Raw genomic sequence first — 19,563 nt, forward strand, 5'->3', positions numbered from 1 at the left:
AAAGCAAATGTTTGACACCTACAGAAATCAGACCCATTAACACATGACACCATCTAGGTAGGCACCTAGTTAACATTTCAGGCATCTGAAGTTCTGATTCGCTAAGAAAACTTTAGCTTATTCTTTTCTCATCCATGAGAATCCCATTACACACTGAATACTGAAAACAATACTTAGAGAGGCCTTGACACAGATCCTAGTTAAAAATCTGTTAACCATCTTCCTAAAATGAGACAGATATTCCTGACTGTAAAGGTGGAAAATACTCCAGATAAACCAGCTTTGGTTCATCTGGCAGAAGAAAACACTTATTTGTATTATGGTTAAAAGACAGAATTAAGAGGGAGAAAGTTCTTTGCCATCTGGAAAAAGAGAGCAAAAACACAATTCACCTGCCAAAATAATATGTGAGTGATGATGGATTCCCTACAAGGCGAATGGTGTCATAGCCTGAATACCCAAAAGGATGAGGGTCAAGCAGGAGGTCTCAGATGCAGCCAGCGTCGACACTATTAAGGGATTTAAAAGCAGCAGGGTGAAGTTAAAATCAATCTTCCATTTTTAGGGATCAAATGTAGATAATGGAGAGTGGGCATAATATGACCGTGTTAGCTTAAATCCCAAAGGAAAATGTGCTGCTAAATACTGTATGAACTGCTAGAAAGTGAGGAGCAATGCTGGAGACTGAGATGAGCAAGAATTATGGCATGACAGGATGTGTTATTTCTTTAGGACACTGGGTAATAAATAAGAAAATAACCTGCTATGCACTGAACAAGAATTAAGGAACTGAAGATTTCTGTAGAAAGGAGGTGATCAAAATCAACTTTTCAGCTTTTCATCTGTTTAATCTCTGGGGAGACAGGGAGCCACTAAGAACACGCTAAGCCTTTCAGAGCTAGCCCTCTGGCACACTACATCTTTATCTTTACATTGCCTGCCACAGAAACACCAAAAGGCAGAATATTGGACATCAACCATAAGTATCAACCATAACCAATTTGAAATATATATATATATATGTATATATATATATTTAACAGGAGTCTAAATAGCATGTTCTGCTCAGTGGCACAGGGATAATTTTACAGGCAAATTTGCAAAAATGCCTTCAATAACAATCCCTTGTTCTTTCTAACATTTACTTTCCTTTTGGAAAACTGTCAGAATAGGGATATTCAGAAGCACTACCCACCCTATTCAACCCTTTCACAACTTCATTTGGAGCTATACCTTAACACACAGTGAAATATGAAGGATCAAATTCACTTGGGGATAGCAGGACAGCCAATTCTTTTAAGCAATGTTAACCTTCTGTTCCAGGATTTAAGATACCCTTTGAATATAAAGACTTTGGGGAAAAATTAGCATAGGACAGATTAACTGAAGTCTACCTAATGTGACATTTCCTGCACTTCTTGTAAAGCACCTCCTGCTGGCTATTTGGTGAGCAAGACACTAGTTTAGATGGAGCACAGTCTGATTCAGTATAGCAATACCTATACTATAAATGATATAAAAAATAAACAAAAAACAACCAAGATTACAGAAGCACCAAAGAAAAAGGCATCACAAATCAGAATCAACTGAAAGCATGACAACAAAGAAGGACTTGCACATTAAGAGCTTGCAGACTTTGCGTTGACTTGCTGCAGAGAAGAGAATTTCACCCTCAGATGGTTGGCCTTTTCACTACAATAGATTCTAATAAAAAAGACAGATGCTAAAGAGTAGATGGAAGAAAAATTACTATTGCCTAACTCACAACATGTTCCTCTGCACCCTCACTTTTATATATACACATAATGCAGACAAATATATGAAATAAAGAGAGAAATCAAAGTCCACACACTCATATAAAATCATTGTCTTTGACAAGATTAAAAAAGTAAGATATTCAAAGAATTCCTAACATTTTGCAAATTACCGTAAAGAAAGAATAAACAAATTATTTTAACAGCCCAGTTTAAAGATGCCATGCTGCTTTATCACTGTCATTAAGAGACTTATTGTAGTGCCTTTAACTATTAAGCTCCTCACCAATATCCCTATACTGCCCCTCGTCTCACACATAGACAAACATACATACGGTATTTTGGGGAGGTTTTGCTTCTGCTGTTGCCTGCCTGGAGGGCCTTCCAATATTCTGTGGTAAACTGTTGCTAGGTTTTCCATTATCGCTAATCAGCAGGATAAATGCAGTCAGAAGAACGGAACATTTCTGCAGTTAAAGCTTTTTCTTTTCAAAAACTATGGGAGTGTTAGCTACTCAAATTCTCTATAGGCTCTACAGTATTGGCATTAATTTACTAGGATTATTACCATCTGAGCAATAACGTTTTGGCCCGGATAAACTTAATTGGTGTTTCTTTTCTTTTTTCTTGCATCTTTCATTGAGAGAATGATAAACATGTAAAAACAACTAGGTTTAAGACTGTGTAGGAAGCATTTGAAGGGGCATGAAAGGACAGGGACAGAAGGACATTTTCATCCTGAAAGGTTCAGAGATACTGCAATTAAAGCACTTCCATGGCTGGTGAAGGCATTATTGGATCACAGTGTTCCTGACCCCAGACATATTATTATTTTTGTAGTTCTTAATTTAACACCATTCTTTTAAAATATATCAGATTAGTCTAAATATCTTTGTCCCCCAATCTATGGCTCATGCTCTGATCCTGCCTTTTAGGCTTGCCTTTTTTTGTTCCTCTCATAGCATGTGCTAATAAGGAAACGAATGTGATAAACGAGGTCACAAGTTCCCCTACATAAGAGGCAGAGATTTCAAAGCACTGACAATGACAATTTAAAAATTATAGGATACATAATTTAATAATCAAAACCTCTCCACTAGTTAACAATTAATTGCACAGTATACATGATGCCTGTAGCCAGCACATGCTCTTGAAGTCCATTATGTCACAACTTGGCCCTGAAATCCATCATGTCCTACTGAAAACAGTGGGTGCATGGGTGCCTTTTCAATTTATGATGATTAAAGAAAACCTCTGTAATTTCTTTCATTACTTCTGTATTGAAATGTTCATTAAAGAAAAAGTGGGAGGGGAAAAAAGAATATGTTCTCTCTTTTCCCATCCATGGTCACTTCATTCCCATGCTGGCAGCTGGCCTCAGTAGCTACAACTGGTACTCTGTGACACGTGCTTGACCTGACACCTACCACCCAGACATTCTGTACACAGTACGTGTCTCATAATATAAAATACAAGTTTTCCACATTTTCCCTACCCTTTGTTTACCCTAAAAATTTCCAGCAATTTTTTTTCCACAGTTTCATACTAGTTAAGCTCTCTGCAAGCTATCAGAAGAGCAGAAACAGTGGTGAAAAGACAGTTTTAGGTGCTATGAAAATAAAAGCACCTGCACAAGTTCTTCCACGGCTTGCAGAGGCAGGTAAATAAAAGACTGGAGAGGGTGTCATGGGAAAGCTGGGAGTTCTCCTTATGCATGTAACCCCTGAAGTGGCATCAATGTCACACCTTTTTGGGGGAACAGGTTGTTTTTAACCCTTGGATTTACTGGGTAGCACCTGAAGTAATTAAACCTGACATTTCTAGGGTTAAAACGTCAAGGAGGAGAAAGAGCTGAAAAAGGAAATTCCCCAGCTTCTTAGTAATGAAAAGCTGAGGGCATACCTTCTGTGGTTGTCTGAGAGATGCTTTCACATCCGTGTGTCAAGGGTTTTTCAAACTGACAACTTGCAAATTTGAAATACAAAAATGCCCAAAGCGATATTTTAGTGGCTCAGGGAAACTCTTGTACAGGAGAAAGAATTCTAAAGTGAAACGTCTCTAGAAATCACACAGGGCCTGACCACGATACTCTAATTATGCTAATTGCTTCAATGCCCTTGCTTTATTTATGCTGAGCAGCTAAGATAAATAAAGGAAAATTGCTTTGGATCTAACTGTATTCATATCAGAATGCAAACTAGCCTGTGTTTGTTATGTGATTGCTGATCTGTTTACACTAAATTCTGCAGGTAATTGCAGTTTTGATTGCACATTTATTTCTAGCTGCACAGGTCCCAGGACTAGGTCTGTCTGTTTTTATAATTAAACCGTTTTGTAATATCTAAACTCACTAAAGAGCAAAATGATGCTTTAAGAATTTACATATTTTATGCATTAAAGATAATACTTTGGTGCTTGGTGACAAAGAGGAAAAATTCTGTTTATTACTGAAAAATGGACAGCATGTTCTGGATTTGAAGAAACTTGAGACATCTGCTCCAAGGCCTGTTCACTGAGTGGGACAGATGTCCTCCGCATCCCCGTAATCTGTTTCACAACACCTACTTTTTGAACTTTCAGTTGTAACTTTCAAGTGAGTAAAATCTGTTAACAGAGTAAGGCTGGGGCTTTGGTGCTTAACCACAGAAAGAAACAGTATCCGTCAGAAAGAAACAGTATAATTCCCATGCTGCATAGTGAGGTGCAGAAATATGACTTGTCTGTGGGTCACACAAAAAACATCTGCCAAAAACGGGTATGAAAAGGATTGTCTAAATCCATATCTTTTGCCTCAAGCACAAAATTATTATTATTACTTATACATCACTATAAAGTGTATGGCATATTGCAGACTGATAAAATGACAGGTACTGCAGAGTTGACATTCTCAATTATAAAACCATCCTTCTGTGCTTGGTGATGAATTTGAGGTGAAGAAGCTTTCTATTTTTGTTCCAACATATTTAGCACCTTCTGAAACCTTAATTTGAACTTCAACTGGGGTTATTTCTTCCTTTTCACCTCCCTCAACACACAGGCACAAAATCTAATCTTTACTTCTCTGTCTGTCTCTGGGAAGTGCCTGTTACTATAACATTACAGAGAAAAACTCCATAATCTCAGTATTACAAATTTCGAGCAACGTCATCTCTGCATGGCTTCTTCATCCATCATCAATTCCAAAATCAGTAATCCAGTCCGTGTCACTTAATGAAAGACATAATACCAGCCTATGCAGACCAGCCTGGCAAGCCTCTTAGCTAGTTTATTCTGTAGCAGCAGGGTGTGATAAGGTGTGCGTCAATAGGCTGCTTGCACCTTGGTGTACTAAGTACAATACTGAAGACGAAAGGAGTTAAACCTCCAAAGAAGCAGCATGTAAAACTCAGTAGCACAACAGCATCATAATGAATTTCTCTTACAATAAAACTTGCAATTTTAACAGTTTACAGTTATAAAAGCTGTTTCTATCTGAGCAAAAGATACATACTGCATGATAAAATAAAAGTGCCAGCAAAACTATTATGAAATAATGAGATAAGGTTTATAAAACCTCTTCCTCAGATATTAGTCAGTGGTTAATGTATTATTTTTTTCTGATTCTCTGGTTAGAAGACTGAGCATGATTCAAATCCACTTTTTCTACTCCTTCTGTTTCTCATTCCTTAATCCAAGAATATATTGTAGTTTTTCAGCACTAGCTTGCCAATTCTAACCACCATTTATGAATGTGCAGTATTGATACAAGTTTCCAGTCCAATTCATAATCTAGAAAGAGTCTCCACAAGTTGTTAGGACTTTACCAACATCCAAACATTTTGGGAGGTGGAAGCAATTTTTAAATTGCCACTTTTTCATCAGAACTCCATTTTTCTACCCTACCAGCACACAACACCTTTGCTTGTGTATGTGTTTGATTTTTCTTTCTCTGTAAACTATAGCTTTAAAACTACAGATTTAACAACACAGTGGTTGATCAGTACCACCCATGCCTTGAAAACTCTGATGTTTTTCCTATTAAAATGAAAAAGATGAGGAGTGGTTGATTATTCTTGGGGTATCTTTTTGCTTTGTTTCAGTTTGTTTATTTTTTCTTGAAGGCCTGGAGATATTTCCTATTGCTTGGCTGTTTGGCAAGAAGGGGAAACAACCCTATGCTATTGAATGCCACTTGTAGCTCCTTGGTGACAGAACAGGGAAACACCTGTACAAAAAAGAAAACCAAAAATGGACTATGGATTGCCTTTGACTAAATGGAATCTGTCCTGTTAAAAGTACAGATGGGGCTTTATTGTTTTCATTTTTAAGTAAAACTCTTTTTTACTCCACTTGAGATTGAAGGCACACAGAAGGCACTGACTGCTTAAATCAGGACATGAAGAGAATTTGTATAGATGTACAGAATTTAGACATCACCAAGCAACAGGTGACTGCCAGTGGCACACAGCAACTGGTAAGATCAGGCCCTGAATTGCAGAGATCTCGCATGCCATTTAAAGCTTTAACTTAACTATAAATATTTTTTGTTTCTGAAACTTCTCTCCTAAAAATTATATTCACAAAAGACTTTCATTTTTCATTCCAAGAATGCCGTGTCCAGATGTTGCCATACAAAACAGAAAGCTTTTCAGCTTGTGTATAACAAATACAAATCCACAAACAGATCTAATACATCCCTCCATGCTCACAGTCTGGGTCCACATTCTAAAGGAGTAAAGGCAGCAGATTCACTTTGAAAGAGAGTTATAGCTGAGTCTAATGTTTTATTTTAAATTCATCTGAAGCATTGTATCTTTCAGTATGACCTTAACAGACAAAACTCTTCATGAACCTTTTCTAACTGGCTTGAAGTGGCATTGAGACAATGAAATGATCTCTTCATTTGGTATCTCCAGATAGCTCATCTATTTTTCTCAACTATAAGACACAAAAAGCTGTCACCATTTTAATGAATCGTTTCTATACATCTTAATTATACCAGCTACACTGGGCAGTGCTGTAACAGAGAGGTGTCTGAATACTGCCTGTAGATCTTGCAGTTCTGCCTTATGATCATCATTGTTCCTGCAGCCTCAGCTAGTACAGGATCTATCTTATATCTGAAATTTGAAGTCATTTGGATCCTGAGGATTTGTTCAGTTTGTCATTGAATTCTGATGTAATGGTTCAGTAGTGTTATTACATTTTTTTTTTTTTTAATGCACAAACTATTTAATATCTTTTGTTACCAGTTCTACTGTCCTCTTATGTATAGAATGAACTTGTACATCTACATAATTAATTATTGCTATGTTTTATGTGGCATATTAATCTTAACACTAGTACCCAGCAGCAGACAGTATTATCCAGTTCAGGCGGAGCAGATCGGTATTTCAGGATTCCAACCCACATGCAATGAGAGGACCATCGTTTTTTTTCCACATTAGAACAATGTGTGACAACCACCTAAACACTGGCCCCACAAATGAGTCATTGTTTTGAACATCCAAAGACAAGCTGGGAAGAGAATAACTTCCTTAAAACTCAAGCTGAAAAAATCTGTTTTAGCGATGTTAAAAACACAGAACTGCCTTTATTACACTAGAATTACTTTAACATTGTAACCGTCACTAGGTTGTGAGATAATTCCCTGTCCTGGATCAGGTTTAACTGAAGAGAGCAGTAGTTACACTTTTTAATTGGTACACCATGCAGAATTATTATTTGTATGAATCAGCCACATCTTGTTCTCCCACAGCCAGAGTGGAAGGCTTTGGCCAGATGAATTACACAGATGCTACAAAAGAAAGAAAAACATTCTCATCTACATATATGCAAACAGAATTTTTACAGTCTGTTCATGGACCACACCGCACCCTTCCCTTCATAGCAGAAAGGCATTAATTTAGACTGCATTTTGACTTTTCCAAGATGATTAAGGACCCAGGAATCATTACTTCCCCATACAAACAAATTTAGCTCTCGTAGACTGGTTTAACATGGCTGTGAGTTGCATCATGCAAAAACTGTACTTACATTCTTAACATACTAGCTCAATATTGCAAAATATGGGCAGCCCTGTGGCAGAGTCTGCACCAGTGGAAATAACTCTTGTGCATGGATCATGGGTTTGGTAAGGGCTTGGAAATGTCTTTTAAGAGGAATGTGCTCCAGATACACTTCACTTGCATTCTAAGGTGGCAGTCACTGCGGGCTTCAAAATAAATTCTTTGGATTCAGTGATGGAAAAATAAGCATGAGGTAGAAAAGTCTCATAAATTCTGTCCTGTTTTCCTCAGTTAAACTACTCGGCTTTCAGTTTAGATACGATCAGATCTCTCTGATGCTACTTAGGACAATGTACATCAGCCTTGAGATTTCCTACTGCCCTCTGTTGGAGTAGGAGAATATTTTGATTCTCTGATGAGTTATGAAGCTTCTGAGTGAAGACTTACTATATGGTAATTGTACCTGTCACAATTATCCCACTTACAGTCACATAAACCTGTCTTCTCTCATATCAGAAGATGATGTTTCATTTTGTCACATTTTGATTTTCTTTTTTTTTTTTTTTTTAAGTCAAAAGATAGTTAATACAGAAATTTTTTTTTTTTTTTTTTTTTTTTTTTTTTTGCCCCCCGTTTTTTTTTTTTTGAGAAGGAAGACTGCCTAAGTCTTTAATCATCTTCTGAATCCTTTCAAATGACTTTAAACAGCATATACAAAACAATTATGCCAACAACATGTCTGGGTGGACAATGCTACTAATAAAGCCTAAAAATTTTGTTACTTTCTAACTATCACATCATGAAAATTCTGATTATGCAAGATTATTATCTTAATGCATACCAATCCCAAACTGTCTATTAAGAAATTCTCATTACCTCTCTGTGAGGTTAGGATAAAGAGCAATGAAATGCTAGAGAGTTCTGATAGACAAAGCTGAGGCAGGTAGGAGGGAAAAGTTCACAGTGAATGGGGAGAACTCACTGAGAGTTTCCATCTTCTCACTGCAGTGTCACAAGAAAGCATCATAACTGGAAGAGTTGTGGGGCAGACATAGCATAGGTAAGTTGAAGGACAAGTGAAGTTACTTAAAATGATCTGGATAGGCTGGACCGATGGGCCGAGGCCAACTGTATGAAGTTCAACAAGGCCAAGTGCCGGGTCCTGCACCTGGGGCACAACAACCCCAAACAGAGCTACAGGCTGGGAGATGTGTGGTTGGAAAGCTGCCTGTCAGAGAAGGACCTGGGAGTATTGGTTGACAGGCAGCTGAATATGAGCCAGCAGTGTGCTCAGGTGGCCAAGAAGGCCAACAGCATCCTGGCCTGTATAAGAAACAGTGTGGCCAGCAGGGCCAGGGAGGTGATTGTCCCCCTGTACTCGGCTCTGGTGAGGCCGCACCTCGAGTACTGCGTTCAGTTTTGGGCCCCTCGCTACAAGAAGAACATGGAGGTGCTCGAGCAAGTCCAGAAAAGGGCTACGAAGCTGGTGAAGGGTCTGGAGAACAAGTCTTATGAGGAGCGGCTGAGGGAGCTGGGTACTGTTTAGCCTGGAGAAGAGGAGGCTCAGGGGTGACCTTATTGCACTCTACAGGTACCTGAAGGGAGGCTGTAGCGAGGTGGGGGTTGGTCTATTCTCCCACGTGCCTGGTGACAGGACGAGGGGGAATGGGCTAAAGTTGCGCCAGGGGAGGTTTAGGTTGGATATTAGGAAGAACTTCTTTCCTGAACGGGTTGTTAGTCACTGGAATAGGCTGCCCAGGGAAGTGGTTGAGTCACCATCCCTGGAGGTCTTTAAAAGACGTTTAGATGTAGAGCTTAGGGATATGGTTTAGTGGAGGACTTGTCAGCGTTAGGTCAGAGGTTGGACTCGGTGATCTTGGAGGTCTCTTCCAACCTAGACTATTCTGTGGTTCTGTGAAAAAGCCTGATAAAATCTCAGAATGAAGGTGATGTTGCAGTATTGCAACATGTACCTTTAACTAAAAAATTGGCCTGGCCACTCTCTCCAAGAATACTGCAAATAAGATACAGAACCAAAATTCAAATGCTCATTATGTTATCTTTGTTTTATAGCTGGAAGGTATAGGATGTAGTTCTTCAAGAAAAGGTAGTATATAGCACAGGACTATCTCAGTGTCTTCTTTGCTCTTGGTGAGATATTACAACATTCATTATAACTAACTGTCCAGAACAATTTGCTTAATTCATTTAAACTAAATTCTGATCAGGAATCCAGACATGAAAGTTACTAAATTACCAAGTTACTAAAATGAAGCTGCTTCCTCTACTACATTCATAGAATGCTTTAATATATATTCAGTATCCATTGACCGGATTTTTCTTGATCTCTTTGCCACTACCCTCTATGTTAAACCTCTGGAGAATTCAGCCCAACAATTCTCCAGGACTAACAAGCGGTATAAATTCACCAATGGTTTCCTTCATGATTTTACAGTTTCAACTTGGGAAAGGTGAGGGTATGTTCTGACAAGATTATTATAAGGACCAGTGTAATCATACTATATCATTCAAAGCTCCTTACTTAGAAAGAATTAGAAATCCTTGGAAGAAATGCATGCCTTTTTTTTTTTTTTTTAATGAAAAAGGTTTTCACACAAAAACATTGCTTTCACACAGAAAGGTATATACATACAACATATATATATATTTTTCTTTACTGAGTATAAATGACTTAGAGATAGAGCAGGTTTATCTACTGATAATTCTTGATGGAGACCTTCAAAGGTAGCCTGAGTATAAGTGAAAGAAAATCATTTATACCTGATAGTTATGAAAGGTCATGAGTGAAGTAAATTCTAGATCTGAGGTCTATCCTTAAGGAAAGAAGTTTCATTTCTGCTGAAAATCTCCTTTAAAAACTGCTGAATGCTAGCCCTACCATAAAATTATAAAGGTACGGAGGACACTGGAAGCTCAACTTGAGGCAAGGAGTTTAGCAGTGTGCAGAAGGTGCTGTTGGTGTATTTGGACAGGTTTAGCACTAAATTATATTTTTGTTTCCATCAGTCAGATCAAGCCCTCTGTTACATAGCTGAAAATGTTTTTGGAAAGGATGTGTTTATTATAAATTAAGCCACTAAGAAAGTTAGGCAGAATAGACTATCTTAGAAATGTAAACTTAAAGAAAAATAACAGCTGCAAGTCAAGAGCCAACTGTTTCTGTTTTGATTTATTCTGTATTTCGGAGCTTCTTCTTCTATAGGGAGCAATATGCATGGCATTGGAAATTCAGAAGGCACCTCTTTTGTGTACCATAAAAATGTGCTGCTAACCTACAATACCCTCATAGAAATACAATTCAATAAGGAACTCAGCTGGGAAGATGCCTCGATAGAACAACATGAAAAATCGGTCAATACAAGAATGATTTAGTTTACCTTACAAGGGATTTTGATGCTGGAAATAAATAGTGCTTTGAAACTTGTAAAATAAAAATCAAGATAAACACAGACCCATATTTTTAATTCTCACACATATTTAATGTGACTTTTTAGCAGATCATTGCCTCTGAATCATCACTTCTATCAAGCCTATCACTTGAGAAGTGTTACAGCACTTAGCCCTCAGGGCAAAGATAAGTCTTCACCATTGTCACATATAGTACACATATTGAGCCATATTATGCTGAATGGGAATACAGTTCACTGTAGAAACAGTACTGATTCCTGCAGAATATCCTGAGATACTTATCAAGCTGTTAAAGGAGACATCAGTCTTTTGTCTGTATTGCCCTTGACACATCCTGAAGGAAAGTATCTGGAAATTCTTTGTTTGTTGAGGAACCCTCAGACCCCTTAGGTCTCATGTAGGTTAAGTGCCCCACAGACCTCTCAAGAATGGAAAAGCACCTCAAAAACCACTATCCGGTTTAACAGAAACAAATAGACACTAGTACTGAATATGTAAGACCTAACATCTGTAATGAAATATAAACCCCAAAATCCACTTCTATTCTAAAATAGTAACAACTAGATACTGATGACAACGATATCAAAAACACTCGTCTCAGCATAAAACTAAAACTAAACTCCAAAAAACTTCCCCAGATAACTGCTACAAACACCAGCAGGGGTTAAATGAATGATGGAAAAACTTTACCACATTAGCATCCAATTATCATTGCATATATTTTCAAGGATAAATAATTATCTGCCTGCATTCAGGATTTGCTTATTGATTAACACACAGACCACACAGAAAACATCCTGTATGACAACATTTTTCTTCCTTCCACTCATTGCTTGTACTAATACCTGACATTTATTTACTCTGCAACTGTTATGCAATTATTCTTGCAATATTTTGGAGAGAAGTTGTGAACATAAAAAAACAGCTAGAAATTTATCATATGACTACAGATTATTATTATTGATTTTGCATATTCTAATTTTGGTATCAGAACAGAGTTATACAGTTAACAGTGTTAATAAGCATGAGCACTAAAAATGTTGCTTTTTTTTTTGTTTTCTAGCTCATCAATGACATAGCAGCCAACAAAACTTAAACAATACTTCATGAAAAACATTTCCTTTCATATTTTTCCACAGGCAGATCACAGAAGAATTCATGGCTTTCCTGTCTTAACAGAAATTTACAGAATAAAGATGACAAAGAATAAAACCTCTTTCTTAGAGGTCTTTCTTAGATTACACAGAATAAAACACCGACAATGCACAATATTGACTACTGTTCTCTAAAATGCACTTGTGATTTCTGCTAAAAATCTATTTAATCAGATCCTAAGAACTCAGAAATATATTGTCACATGCATCTGTTATGTCTACCATGTTGGAACAAGTATCAAATCAGATGCCAGTGCATAAGCACAGGAGGCTTACAAGTGCCGTGCCCTATAGCTGCTTGCCAGCTCAGCAAGGAGATGGAGAAGAGCAGCAGCACACTGCTCACTGGCACTGAGTCAGGGTCTTTCATTGCCAGCCAATTCCCTTCTGTCCCAGCCTGGTCTGGGTTGTGTGGTTGAAGTCGCAAGAGGTATGGAACACCACGCTGCTTCCTCACAGCAACAGCAGCTCATGTTCCAAGGGTAGGATGCAGAGTGTTTTTTGTTCCCCACTTACACCTCCGTAGGTCTTTGGTTTTGAATTGTTTACAGGACTCAAATTTCAAAGCCAGTTAAATTTCTATGCATAATCCCTGATGCAAGTTATGAAAAAAATGTGTACATGCTTACATGATATTTCAGTTCCCAGCTTCCCAGGGGTAATGTGATCAATATATCATTAGGGGAACATGGAAAAAAAAAAAAAAAAAGAAAGAAAAAAAGAAAAAAAGAAAAAAAGAAAAAAAAAAACACAGACCAGAGACAAAGCACAAGGGAAAGGCTGGTTCAGCTGGCCAAAGAAAATGGCTTCATGTTAAAAGAAAAAAAACTAAGAGTTCAGAAGAGCATAGTGCGCATAGCACCCTACTCTCCAAGCAGACCTAACTTGCACAATGGCTACTTAGAAGTAAGGTTACTTACATTAGCTCATATATTGGGAAAAATATTTATAGTGAAGGTGAATTTAGGACACGTGAAAATCATTATTTTGTAGCACTGTCTTGATACAGAAACAACATAAGGAGAAGCCACTGTGTGAGTTTCAGCAATCAGTCTGTCTCTCCATCTCTGCTCTCAGATGGAACAAGCTATAATTTCATTCCTAACACTCTACTGACTGGAAACAAGCAATGTCTGAGTTGTGTCAAATCATACAGGGAGACTGTAAAGTGGATAAATTTCCAAATGGATTAGCTAAAACCACCAAACTCATTTCACTTGTGACCTATTCAGATTTGAAGCCAGTTTCTTATCATTATAATTTTATTAGAACAAACCACGTTTATTCTAATAGAGTGTTCCCTGAAGCATGCATTCAAGCAATTCCAGATATGCACGATTATATATATTTTTTTCCTTCACTTCTTACAAACACGTTTGTTTTATCAGTAAAGAAGAATAAATTTTCACATTAGGCCATCTGAACATCCAAAATATACCTTCCATATATTGACAGCTGGTAGAAGATACTGTAGTAAAGTTCACTGTCATTTTAGTCAGTCAGTTTATACTAAGTTGCCCTGATAAGCTATGTCTAAAAACACTTTCATATTTTAAACCTTTCCACAAGCTAGCTTCCATTTTCCACTAACCATTCCTCCCTTTTCAGGGCTCAGACAGCTGTGAGACGGCAATGACTCCTGCCATTATTTTATTTTATTTTTCCCCTGCGTGATTTCAATACCCTCTGGGCAAGGTTAAAAAGTATTATTTCACATGTACAAATTCCATCTCAAATTCAGATTTCTGTGAACAATAAACTGTTGAAAAAAAAATCTCTAAGCACAGCACAGAATCACAGAACACTATGTAATCATCAATGAAAATGCAAGGCTGAGGTCATGGGCATCAACTTGTGTTTTGACAAAATAATGCTGAATATTTGCTAATGTCCATCAGTGGCTCAGCCAGGCCACTCAGGTAAAACAGAAGGTACAGGCAATTAGTAGTCCATTTACAGTGCATTCATCCATTTATTATAAATCTGAATCCTAAATCAACTCTCTCCAAAGTACTCACTAGTATCACTGTTGTTTCTTTTGAACAATGCTAATCTAGCTTGTGTGAAAATGTTTTGCCACACCTTTAAAGTTTGTTTACAATGCAATCTTCTCAGCATATATTTGGAAAAGCACATGATGATAACAGAGGGGTATGAACTCTTACGTAGATCTGACACTAGAGAACACTAGTTGATATTTTACAATGTAAATTGCCTGAATAACCTGCTTTCTAAAAACATGATTGTAAAGATAGTATTTTCACACACTTGGGCAAGCTCTACGCAGTAGAAGGAATGACTAGCATGTAGAACTTAATCTACAATGTTAATTTCCTGCTCTTTATGGCTGGCAAATTACAAAAGGTTGGAAGCTACCGAAGAGCACTTCTACAAACAGGTTCCCCATATGGCCAACAGGAGACTATCATAGTGCACAGTTGCATGCCAACAGCCTAAAAGAGAATGTTACCAATATTTTGTTACCAAGGATCTTTTACTCATCAATCTCATTCAGAATTTCAGCTTCCCTATTGATTATATGGCAGTTTTTAAATGGCCAGAGACTGAATCCAATCAAACCTGTTGAAAGAAGCAAAAGCGATCAAACTAATGAACGCATATTATGTTATTTACAACGCAAATAATTCAGTTCCTGGGGCTTTCCTCAAATAAAACAGCAAGATGAAATAACCAATGATTAAATTAAGTGGAAAGCAGCACACTGAGTCTGAAGGCCTGGATTCACAATAAAAAGATTCAGAATACAAAGTATTCTGAAGTCAATATAGCATTTTTTCCTGATTTCTGTACACAGACACAAACAAATAAGAGTTGTATCTGTCTTCATAGATAAGTATAAATAAATATATGGATTTATTTATATGCCATCTCCTATGCCATGAAAACGGTCATTTTATCCATCGCATGCTTGAATATCCTTAGATCTCCTGTAGCCAGAAGTGTCATATAAAATCTCTGCTGTCAGCTTAAAAAGTTACTTTGGAGAACCTGTGGGGGTCAACAGTTTGGTTCTGCTCCACTTCTTACGCACTTAGGTGATGCCAGCAACAACACAAAGTCCTTCATACAGAATGAAGAAATTTCTGATCTGACCAGAACACAAAGAGATAGTAATGATGATCATAGCACTTACAGATCATCAGCTTAAAATAAGCACATGGAACTTTATCTTTTCAAAACTAAAAACAACTTTTTGAGAATATTCTATATTCTTCTTTTTAATTAAAAAGAAAAGGCAAGCAATCAAATATAGTCCAAATCCATCATAAATGAAGCCTCCAGAAACATAAGCCCTACCTCCTTAACCCTGACTACTAGAAGGAAGAGGTATCTACTCACCTACTAAACACAAGAAAATTCATTGTGAGGTTAGTCCCAAGTCGAAGCTGTTCTATCTCTGGCCTGTTAGGATAAGAAAAAAGACCAACAAACATGCTGGGAGTAGGTAGATGGAAAAGATGGTATTGAGATGCATATCTTTCAAAGTTCAGGTGAACACCTGACTTGAAATTCTGATTCTATGGCCTTAACAAGCATTTTGTTGCTAACTTCACTAGTATTTCATGCTTAGATTGTCTAGTTTAATTTCAACTTTTGGACACATCAGTAAACAGCTACTCTTCTAAGGAAAGCTCAGGCTATTTTGTCTAGCCGTATATATACATTATTTCATATATCTTGGTATTTTATCTTCAGGCTTTAGGAATGCTGTAAACATTATAACATAGGTACGTTGGTGTCCTTCATTTTTCTCCTAAAACACTGATATGCTTGAGCACTCTATCACAGTCCAGTGAGCTCCTCTGAGAGCAACAGAAATAGATCATCAACAAAATTTCCATTCAGTACACTTACTCTTGTCCTGACCCCCTTGGAACAGTAAGCCTACTCCAAAATTATTTGCACTTTTCAGGAGAAAAAGAAAGCCTGTGTGCAAATTCTCAGATTTACATTTATTTGATTCCTTGTACCCAGAAACTAAGCCTTCCTCAGCTCATCAGACCTCATTCAGTCCCATTCCATTCCCCTTGCATCTCCCTCTATCTTTCATGAACTATTTCACTCTTTGCTATCAAGCTAAGAAGTTCAGGCCCTAGCCTTTTTATATTTTCTTAGAATCAAGACATATCAGCAGTCATCTAATATCTCACGACCATAAAAACAGAACTTATTTTATTTAGAAAAAAGGCCAACTAGGTTATTTAATGAAGCAAGCTTGTTATAAATGCTAACATACTTTGGCAGGATTTTCTTGCCTGGTGTTGCCATGCAGTTTAAAACAGATGGCAAAGCCGAGCATAAAAAACTCCCTTTTACAGCAGAACCAATAACAATACTGTTTGTATTACAGGCCAGAAGGCTTAATGGAAACTTCAGTAAAATTTTTCATGATAAACCAAGTGCTGAAATAGATCAGATCGGTCTCATTCTTCTGCCCTATAGGAGGGAGCATTCATTGTTACTTTTTCATGAAAGGAAAAGCTATATGAGGAAATGGGCAGGATATTTAGTGAAGTTAAATATTTTTTTCAAACGTCTAACAAACAGTGGTTTCCCATGATATCTGAAGACATTTTCTAAAGTTGTCAGTGACCTCAAAAGTAACTACTTTTGACCTTTTAGAAATACTTGTTTGACTTAAATTCTTTTGACTTATTTTCTTAACATATCCTCCTCCCATTCAGAATGCAAGAAGCTTTAAAGAAAATCTGAGACAGGTGAATTGACAGCATTCCTTAGAGCAATACCATACTAGAAACATACAGGATGATTCTGCTGAGGCTAGTGATCAGCTGTTGAAGTGTGATGTTAGGCCTACAGCAGAAGGCATTGTGGTTTCCCTCTCATCAGTGGGAACTACATAGATCCGAGTGCTCTCTCTCTTTAGGCTAATATAAAATCTCTCCAGCTGTCAGGCTGACATTCTTCCGTTGGCTTCACCTCATTGGTGGCAAAGTGCAAGGCATTAGTAGAGCCATTCTATAGAGAGAAAATGCAAAGACACTTTGGGCAACAAAGGAGGCAGCAAGGAGGTACCCACATACTGTGATTGGAACCTGACTGGAACCTTTTCACTTTGAAATTTAATATGGTATTTGATGCTAAATCTAAATATTAAACAATGTATATATTTGCAAATAATATGTATATAACCATAAACTCTGAGCCAGTGGTAGGATTGGAATAGAGTTAGGATGCAATCAGGATACAGTTTTGCACTTCTGCCTAATTGGTGATTGCTATCCATTTGATGTATTTCCCATAGATATGTGAAAGATGATGATCCTAGTTGTGTGAATGATGGAATATTTGAAGGCTTTTCACAAGACTAGGAAGATGGAAGGAAGTGGACAAAGGGAACAGATACCTAAGGAAATTGGTAGGAAATTTTGACCAGAAAGAGCCTAAGTAGATGTGAGTTGCCAGGTTTAGTAACAGTTAGGTGATATCTAGGGACCTCTAGAATATATCAGGGGTAACAAGTGCTAGTGCTGGAAGTTCTCATTTGAAATTACCCCCAAAATCACAATTTCTGCTTGCTGCTGGCTTGTTCATACTAAGATCCAACAGAGGCAGTGGTAAGACAGATGTTCCTGTGGTAACTAGCACTGCCTTAACCAGTATTTTTGTGCCATCCACCTGAAAATATGATGTTCATTTTGGGCAGTGAAAATACATGAAGGAAAATCTGCAGGTGTGAACATTGCACACCAGTAGGATGCAACTTAATTGTATACTGTAGACTCAAGTTGTCAGATTCATATAATATTACTTTATATTTCTAGTGTTTGAGTGTCTGTTCAGGAAGAAAAGGTTTTTATCAGTCTAATAAAAACAAAACAGGGTAACGAGCAGAATGTCTAAAAGAAGTTGTATAATTGGTGTTTGCTGGACACAGAAGGTCACTGTTAGGGAAGGAGCTTGAAAAACTGAACTGGACAATTGCAGGCTTGTAAAATTGCAAAGAAACATCATTCAATATGGTTGAAGCATATCAGCAGCATGGGAAAAATAGTCTGGTAAGACATGAATTGAAACAGAATCTTAGATGAAGAGGAAAGCTTAAAAGGTCCTGTTACCACCTGGAATGCAGAAAAAAAAAGGGACAGAAATGTCTGGTTTCACTTGACAAGAAATAGAACTACAGTGTAACGACAGGAGAAACTGGGAGGGTCCACAGACAATTTATACAGTCAAAGGACAGAGAATGTTAAAAAAAAAGTTTGTGTGCCTCATCAACTGCAAAAGAACAGATACCAAATCCTCAAGCTTTATTTGCCTTCTCTTCAACCCACTGTCATTTTAATCCTCATGAAAGATAGCAATCTCAACATCTCTCTCTGTTTGCTGTTGCACAAGTATTTATTTACTAGGGCCACTGGGGGAAAACAAATCACGGAGAACAAATGGTTTGATGCTCTATCACATCCCAACCAACACAGTGTTTGAAAATATCAGCTTGTGCACCACAGTCCTATAATTTTGAGTAAACTGTTCCTTATTATAGTAGAATAGCATCCCAAGAAATAGCATAGGGCTTAATGGAGTCCTTAAAAGTCTCCACTGCTTTGGAAAGATGTGTGAGTTATCTCCTTTTCAAGGAGCTGGTGGTAATTCTTGCTTTTAAGAGCATTAATAATAAGCTACATAAATAAAAATAATACCTGAACAATAATGATGTTGTTTATATTAGTGCAGAATATTCCAGGTACTGTAGAATACATATACAGTTGTGAATAAATGGTCCCAAAATTGCATGAAAGACATATACACAAAAGGATTTAAACAAAGTCCTATACTGTCATTGACAGAGTAAAGTTAGAATTACTGCAGCCTTTCACACCCCTATTCTATAATTAACAAAGAATGAAAACCTTGCCACAGTAACATTTTCTGCAGCGAATGTAATTTTCTCCTGTGCTTTTTCCTGTGCTATTTAAATGGGAACAATTCCAGTGCATCCCATTACTAGAGGCCAAGATTGAATCAGAATTTATTTTGATGCATGTTCAGCTATCAACATTCAGTACAAAAATGTATTAAATAATATCTTCAGTAAAAAAAAAAAAAAAAAAAAAAAAAAAAGACTACAGATTTTGCTTTGACTTTGTTGGGGGCTTTATTCTTTAAAGTGTGTTGGCTAGCTCTCCTGAACTATAGCCCTAGCTTTTTTAAATTTAATTTTATTAACTAATTTTTAACCCACCCACCAAAACG

The 19,563-nt window shown here is 37.3% G+C and overlaps 1 protein-coding gene across 5 annotated transcripts in view; it reads right to left on the reverse strand.

The window, feature by feature from the left end:
* Positions 1-19,563, reverse strand: part of NPAS3 (neuronal PAS domain protein 3) — a 533,731-nt gene that overhangs the window by 207,496 nt on the left and 306,672 nt on the right. Inside the window, exon 1 of one of the 5 annotated variants that reach the window (XM_035328182.1) lies at positions 15,685-15,726. The exons of the other annotated variants lie outside the window; for them this stretch is intronic. The gene's annotated coding sequence lies outside the window, so the exon portion shown is untranslated. Of the gene's footprint in view, positions 1-15,684; positions 15,727-19,563 lie in introns of those variants that run through there. 5 annotated transcript variants of the gene reach the window in all.

This window comes from Oxyura jamaicensis, chromosome 5, assembly GCF_011077185.1.
Source record: "Oxyura jamaicensis isolate SHBP4307 breed ruddy duck chromosome 5, BPBGC_Ojam_1.0, whole genome shotgun sequence".
NCBI classification, from domain to species: Eukaryota; Metazoa; Chordata; class Aves; order Anseriformes; family Anatidae; genus Oxyura; species Oxyura jamaicensis.